Here is an 8123-nt window from a genome sequence, read left to right as displayed (position 1 = left end):
TAGCCTTCTCTGCCAACCTCTTTGCATGGCCAACATCTCCAGTTTCTTTCTCTCCCTTTCATGGAAGTTTTTCAGCAATCCGACTCTAATTGCATATGTAGAATTTCAGCTATATTAAAGAAGAGGAAGGGGAAGTGGTGAAGGAAGAAAGAGAACAAGAGGGAGGAAATGAAATTGAAACAATAAAAAAATGAGGAAATGGTAACATATTGCTTATCATTTACATTAAAGATTATTATTTTGTTAATATTATGATTATATTACTCTTGTTACTAATCAATTTGACTTATGTGGAAGCTTGTAGGTTTGTTAGATAACATGTGAGTATTGATATCTATATGAACATGACATATACATAAACATTCATGCAAAAAAAGAAAAAGAGTTGTGTTATGTCAAGTGCTCACTTGTGTAAAGTGTTTAAGTTGTGAGGATATTCAAGGGTTGAAGTTTGCCTTAAATATAAAATAATGAACCTTTTATATGTCAGGTGTAGGGTGCAGGGCTTGAGTATACAAATTGGTTGATTATAAAAATAATGAAATCTTGTATATGTCAAGTGTCGGGGGAAGGGCTTGAATATACAATTGGGCGTCAGGGGAAGTGTTTGTATAATAAAGTGGAAACTAAGAGTTTAATTACAAAAATTAAGGTTAAGGGATGAACGGAAGTTAACTCATATTCTAAAGGGAAGTGCTTGTATGAATGAATTTTGTACACTAATATTTTATTTCCGCTGTGTATTCAATAAATTATATGTAGTAAACTCAAGCTTTTATTCTGAAAGATTTGTTATACAATGTAATCGTTGTAATTTAATTTTATTTTCCACCATATCTTGGTTGTAGAATTTATTTCTATAGCTAAGATATGACTCACATAGCTCGTGAATAGTCTTTATTCGCGGGCTGGGGCGTGATACTAGGTCACCTAGATTGCCTAACCCCTTCCTGCATTTAGTGATCATTTTGCCTAAAATCACCACGGAACCCCACCACTCAGCATCTAGACCTGGCCTAGGCTGATTTTTAGAATACTGAGACTCTTTGCTTGATTTTGAATACTTATGTTTATAGAGTTTGTATAAGCCATGTCAAACTTTGCTCATTGATTGTTGTTTTTCTTTGTGAAAGTATTGTCAAACTTTCTTTGATATTATAGTACAATATCTCTATAATGATATCTATATAGGAATAACCTTCGCTTGGTTTGATTTCAAAATATTTCATCTAGTCATAAAAAATTCCAGTCCCAACTTGGGCCAATTATATACAGGAATAAATATCACATTGTAATAAGCTATAATTTTTCTAGTTCTCATCTTAAGAAAATTGTCTCTATATAGTAATAATTGTCAATAAGTTCAAAAATATGCAATGTCACAAATAAAAATTTAAGACAAAATAAAACATTTCTCTAAAATTATCTAGGGTAATGATTTATTCTTTGGAGTTGATATTATGTCATTGAGCATGCGGGTACATCAACATGACATTGTGTTCTTAAACCTAAAGTGTTTATAACTTCTCAACCATGTTTACAACTTATTAGCATATTTTAGGCATTAAAAAGAGCACTACATACGCATGCATTAGTTAATATTGAGGCTGAGGTTTCTCTTCTTTTTTTTTTAAATGTTTACGTCTTGAAAATTGACATGCTCACTGCTCATGTAGATATTTGTATCCATAAAGCTTTCATTATATAACTAAATAAAATAAAGGGTAAACATCCAAAATAGTCCCTGAGATTTCCATGATCAATAGAAATGATCCATGAGATTGAAAATCAATAGAAATAGTCCCTAAGATTGTCCACCATCCATGATTTTGGTCATTCCATTAAAAACTCTTTGGGCAATTTTCAAAGCTTCGTAACTCAATCGATTCTTAACCAAATTTGATTCTCAATCGATTCATAACTTCTTCAATACTTAACAAAATCGAGTGATGCAAAAACGAAAATCATACTTCTCGACGAGACAAAGAGAATCATACATTTTTCGAAGGCTAACTCGCCATGGTTTGGTCAGACAACGGCTCGAAAGTGGCTAACTATTTTCGAGTTAGCCATTTTCGAGCAGTTTTCCGACCAAACCACAACGAGTTAGCAGTCAAGAAAGATGCCATTCTCTTCGTCTTGTCGAGAAGTATGATTTTTATTTTTAATCACTTGATTTTGTTGAGTATTGAAGAAGTTATGAACGTTTCAAATTTAACCAATTTTCGGTGAGCGGACCAGTCACCTTTCAGGCTATTTTCCGACCATCTTCGGCAATCATTGGGCTTCCAAATAGGTATAATCTTGTTCTATACTTTCTTATCTTCATTTTGATATATTATGGATAGAATTTGGTTAAGAATCGATTGAGTTACGAAGCTTTGAAAATTGCCCAAAGAGTTTTTAACGGAATGACCAAAATCATGGATGGTGGACAATCTCAGGGACTATTTTGGATGTTTACCCTAAAATAAATAAATTTTGTAATGACACCTCTATTAAGTAATAAACTTCTTGTTATGGCTTATTTAATTTGACAAGAGAGAGGGGGGAGGCGCGTCATGTGTTATTCCCCCTACGCAGTGCCTTTATTTATAGTAATAAGGGAGGGAAGAATCATTCTCCACTAAATACAAGTCCTAATAGGGAAGAATAACTAGTATAAAATATAATCTAGGATTTACATAACCACACTTTAATACAATGTTTATAACACTCCCCTTTTAGTGTGTAAATACTCAAGTAGATTCGGCATCATGTAGAGTTGAGGAAGTTGACTCGTTAGCATTGATTCTGGGAACACACTAGTCCTAGCAAAGAAGGAACTTGCAAATGGAACTAAGTGTTACAAAAAACCCAATGGCTATGGTAAAACCCAAGTAGGGAATAAACTCATAGTCTAAGGAAAAGTGCGTGAGAAATACAAAGTCAAATGAAACATCTATGGTACATCATTAAAGATATGATCAACCCAAAGTAGGTGTCTCATCAAAACATCGTTAGGTAACAAAAACCCAAAGGAAAAAAATGGTCCTAATTGTAGTAAAAAAGAATGCATTAAGATTAAGCAAGTATACTTCAGGATACTCCCTCTGAGTTTGACATAATTCCAAAGATAACTAACAATGTTACAACTTAGAAGGTTTACGAATACCTATTACTTGAACAAGCTTCTGAAACATCACCTTCGATAGTGATTTGGTGAATAGGTCTGCCAGGTTGTCTTGTGAATGAATTTGCGTGACTTCAATCTTCTAATACTCATTTTGTAGAAGTGAGAAGAAAAACTTCAGCGTAATGTTCTTGGTGTTGTCTCCTTTGATGTAACCCTTCTTGAGCTGTTTGATGCATGCTGCGTTATCTTCATAGATCATCGTGCGGACATCAATGACGGGGTAAAGATCGCAAGAGCTTTGAATATGGCCCACAACTACTCTCAGCTAGAAGCATTCCCGAGTAATTTCATGTAAAACTATTATTTTAGTTAGATGAAGTGGCAACTACGGTATTTTTGGTTAACCTCCAAGATATTACGGTGCTTCCAACGGTAAAGACGTAACCCGTTTGTGAGTGCACCTTGTGCGGGTCAGATAAGTAACCTTCGTAGGTATAACCAACAAGGCAGGAATCGAGTCAAGAACCAAGGGGGTTGTGGCATCACTTAAGGATCCGTAGGGATAGAACATACCCATATCTGTCTTACTCTTAAGGTAACGAAAGATGTCTTTAACATCAATCCAGTGTTTGCGTGTCAGTGTATTACTGTATCTTGCCAAAAGATTAACAGTGAAGGAGATATTGGGTTTAGTGCATTGAGCTCAGTACAATAAACCGCCTATTGCACTTAGATAAGGAACTTTGGGTTTCAAAATCTCTTCTTCATCCTCATTTGAACGAAAGGGATCTTGTTTTGCATCTAGCGATCGAACGACCATAGTAGTACTCGAAGGTTCCGTTTTATCCTTGTTAAAGCCACGCAATACCTTATGGGTGTAGTTCAATTGATGTACTAAGATTCCATCCGCACGATGCTCTATCTTTAGACTGAGACAATATCGAGTTTTCCTAAGATCTTTCATCTCAAATTTCAACTTCAAGTGCGCGATAGTTCTCCCGAGCTCTTCAGGAGTTCTGATGAGATTCATGTCGTTGACATAGGCTGCAACAATTGCAAAACCAGAATGTGAATTCTTTATGAACACGTAAGGGTATAGTTCGATGTTCACATATCCATGACTAGTCAAATACTCACTCAGACGGTTATACCACATTCTTTCGGATTGTTTCAAACTGTGGAGTGAACGCTTCAGCCGAATTGAGAGTGTGTTCCGAGGTTTGAAACTATTTGATCATGTCAATGTAAGTCTTTCGGGAACTTTCATATAAATTTCTGTATTAAGATCCCTATAGAGATACACAGTTATTACGCTCATAAGTTGCATACTCAATTTTTCGGAAACTACCAAACTAATAAGGTGGCAAAAAGTAATCACATCCATAACGGGTGAATAAGTTTTGTCATAGTTAATCCCGGGGCGTTATGAAAAGCCTTGTGTAACAAGACGAGCTTTGTAACGCACAATTTCGTTCTTCTTATTATGCTTCTGAAGGTAAACCCACTTGTAGCCAACGAGCTTCACATGTGAAGGAGTAAGAGCTACAGGCCTAAACACCTTACGTTTTGCAAGCGAATCGAGTATGACTTGGATTGCTTGTTTTTAGTTTGACCAATCAATTTTACGTTAACATTTATCAATAGAATGTGGTTCAATGTCATCGCTCAGTGGTAGCTACTGTATACATTAATGCATCATCTATTATCATCTCATTTCTACACCAAACATCATCCAAACTAGTAAAATGGACCAAAATCTCATGATTTTCGGGGGATGGATACATTTTTTCCAGGACGCTTCCGTAATCTAGAATTTCCTCATGAGTTGGATAGAATGAGTAGGCGACAGTCAGATTCATGGTAGGCTCAACAGCCTGTGTCGTGGGTTTCTTCTTCTGGGGTGGTGAATCCTTTGAACTAAGAGGTCTACCACGCTTTTGTGTAAGAGTAAAGGATTGGCTAGCCACTAATGTATGTGGATCGGCCACTTGAGTGTCTCGAGCCTCTAGGAGGGAAGTCTGTTGTACATTTGATACATCCATCTTTGCATGCACATTTGCTCGCTAGATCCGTGAAAGAATCTGGCATGCTTTGAGCTTCACTTTGAAGATCATATATGTATTGCACTTCAGCTTCAGACTGAGCGGTGTGGGATCTAAATGTGACAAAGTGGGAGTCGTCCACAATAATTCGCGTCGTTCTTAAGGAACGGGGACGTTCTTATCTCCTTAACGACAGGAAAACAGTCTCATAGAAGTGACAATCCGTGAAACGAGCGGTAAAAAAAATCACCTGTCAAAGGTTCTAAGTAACGAATAATAAAAGGAGAATCATATCTGACATATATTCCCATCATTCTCTGAGGACCAATTTTTGTACATAAAGGCAGCTTAATCGGCACATAGACCGCACAAACAAAAACGCATATATCGTTGGGTTGCGACGGGCCTCGGGCAAACCAACATGGCTATGTGCAATATTGTATGGCCCCAAGCAACGATTGAGCAATCATTTGTAAGCGCTTAATAAATGCCTATGCTAGGCCATTATGGGTGTGAGCATAAGGTATATGATGTTCAACTTCAACCTCAACTGACATGCAATATTCATCAAAAGTTTTAGATGTGAACTCTCTAGCATTATCCAATCGAATAGATTTGATCAGATAATTGGGGTGGTAAGCCCTGAGCTTGATAACCTAAGCCAACGGTTTGGAGAAGGCAGCGTTCCTTGTGGACAACATGCACACATGTGACCAATGTGTGCAAGCGCCAACCAATACCATAAAGTATCTAAATGGTCCGCATGGAGATTGAATCGGTCCACAAATGTCCCTTTGAATCCTTTGTAGAAAAGTAGGAGGATTCAAATGAATCTTGTCATAAGAAGGCTTAAATGGAGCAGGTTTGACATGCGATTCCTTGAATCGAACCTAAACTTCGGGTTGTGGATGCCGTGTGAAGATTTAAGGATACTGCGCATTGCTGTTTATCCAAAGTGTCTCAAACGATCATGCTAAAGTGTAATTTCGTGCGCAGTCCCCACATAGTGCCTTTCTATAGGGCATATGGTTGTAGTGTACAGTACACTTCTGGCCATATTTGTAGGAAGTGATGCACATAAATTCAACTCCATTTTCTACATAGGTTTCAACGTGGTAATTATTGTCTCGAATGTCTTTAAAGCTTAACAACGTTCTTCCGGAATGTGGAGAATAAAGTGCCTCATCAATGGTCAAGATTGTACCATTGGACATCATTATACGGGCCTTACCGTATCCTTTGATCAGGTTATGGGCCTAAGAAGGTTGTCAAAGGTGTATTCTTAGGTACGAAGTTAGTGAAATAGATGCGTTCAAGCAACACAGTGTGTATGGTTACACTATCTGCCAAACAACTAACTTTTCCAGTAATTATACCTAGAAATAAAATTAATTTGAATTGGTCACATGCATAAATGTTCTAAAAAAATAAATTAAGTACTCGAGGATGGTAATTCATAAATTTAATATTGAAAATTAAAACAAATCACCAACAAATAATCTAAACATAAAGGAAAATTGCTCAAACTTAAACAAAAAAACAAAGGGGGTTTCAGCCACTTAGTGGAATTCGGCTCCAGGGGTCTAAAATTCAACTAAAAAATGGTCCTAAGATTCGAATCTTCCTCAGGGGTAACAACCTCTTGAAAAATCAGAAACCTCCATCTTGGTATTCTCCGGTTCATCTACTTGCATAAAGTTTGATTCAAACTTCTTACGACGAGAATGATATTCAATTACAAGCTTCGAGGGAGCAAGACAAACACAGGACCAATGGTCATTTGAACCACAATGGTAGCATATATTTGCATCCATGGTATCAGGTGTTTTGCCCTTATTCTTCAAGTTCGAGACCTTGGGAGTGAGGTTAGAACACTTCTGGGCTCGGTTTCCTCATTTAGATAGGCCTTGACTCGTTGACCTAGACGAGGTGGCTTCTGGCCACCCCTACCATGCCTAGAATGGCATTTTGGGCGTTGGTTCTCGCTATGGTGTGCTTCAGGCACAACGGTCGCCCTAGTAGGTCGGGCTTGATGATTCTTCATCAACAACTAATTCTGCTTTTCAGCAAGAAGTAAAACAAAGATCAAATCCAAAAACTTAGTGAACTTCTGAGCCTTATATTATTTTTGCAGGACAATATTGGTCGTAGAGAAGGCCGAATAGGTATTCTCCAGAAGATCATTTTTCGGTCAAGTCCTTGTTACAGAACTTGAGAAGTGATCGGATTCAACAAACTTCAAAATTATACTCATTCACAAGCTTAAAGTCTTGGAAGCGCAGATGTTGTCAATCGTGTCTTGCTTCAAGCAAGAAGATGTCCCTTTGGTTATCGAAATGATCAGCTATAACGACCCAAAGTGCTCATGGATCTTCCTCAGCAAGGTACTCGGTTTGCAGTGCATCATGAATATATCTTCGGATGAAGATTATAGCAATGGCTTTCTCAGCTTCGCCAACGGAGTTATCAGTCTCAACTTCAATAGCTGGGCACAAATTCTTTGCGGTGAGGTGGAACTTCATATCTTGAACCCACTTGAGGTAGTTTCTTCCACAGACCTATAAAACGATGAAGTCGAGTTTGTTCAAATTTGACATGTCCATGTCATAAAATAAATGGACGAGAATGTGGTTAGTGTAATGGAGACAAATCAATCCACTCACATAGGAGTAGAATGTTCAGATTCTAATAGACATTTATTGGTTTAAAGTTACAAGAAAAACTTCAGGTTTTCATGGGTGATGTTTTAAGAAAAACTTCAGGTTTTCAAACAAGGCATGTTTTGAAATACTTCGGGTTTTGAAAGGAGTATGAACTTCAAGTTCATAGGTTCCTGCAGACAAACACAAATATATATATATATATATATATATATATATATATATATATATATATAATATCACCAAAAACGAATTTGAACAATATTATTGTTAGTCATTGTGAAGGTAAACTAATCCCCTCTCCCT

This window comes from Malus sylvestris, chromosome 9, assembly GCF_916048215.2.
Source record: "Malus sylvestris chromosome 9, drMalSylv7.2, whole genome shotgun sequence".
Lineage (NCBI taxonomy): Eukaryota > Viridiplantae > Streptophyta > Magnoliopsida > Rosales > Rosaceae > Malus > Malus sylvestris.
Note: the sequence above shows the minus strand (reverse complement) of the source record.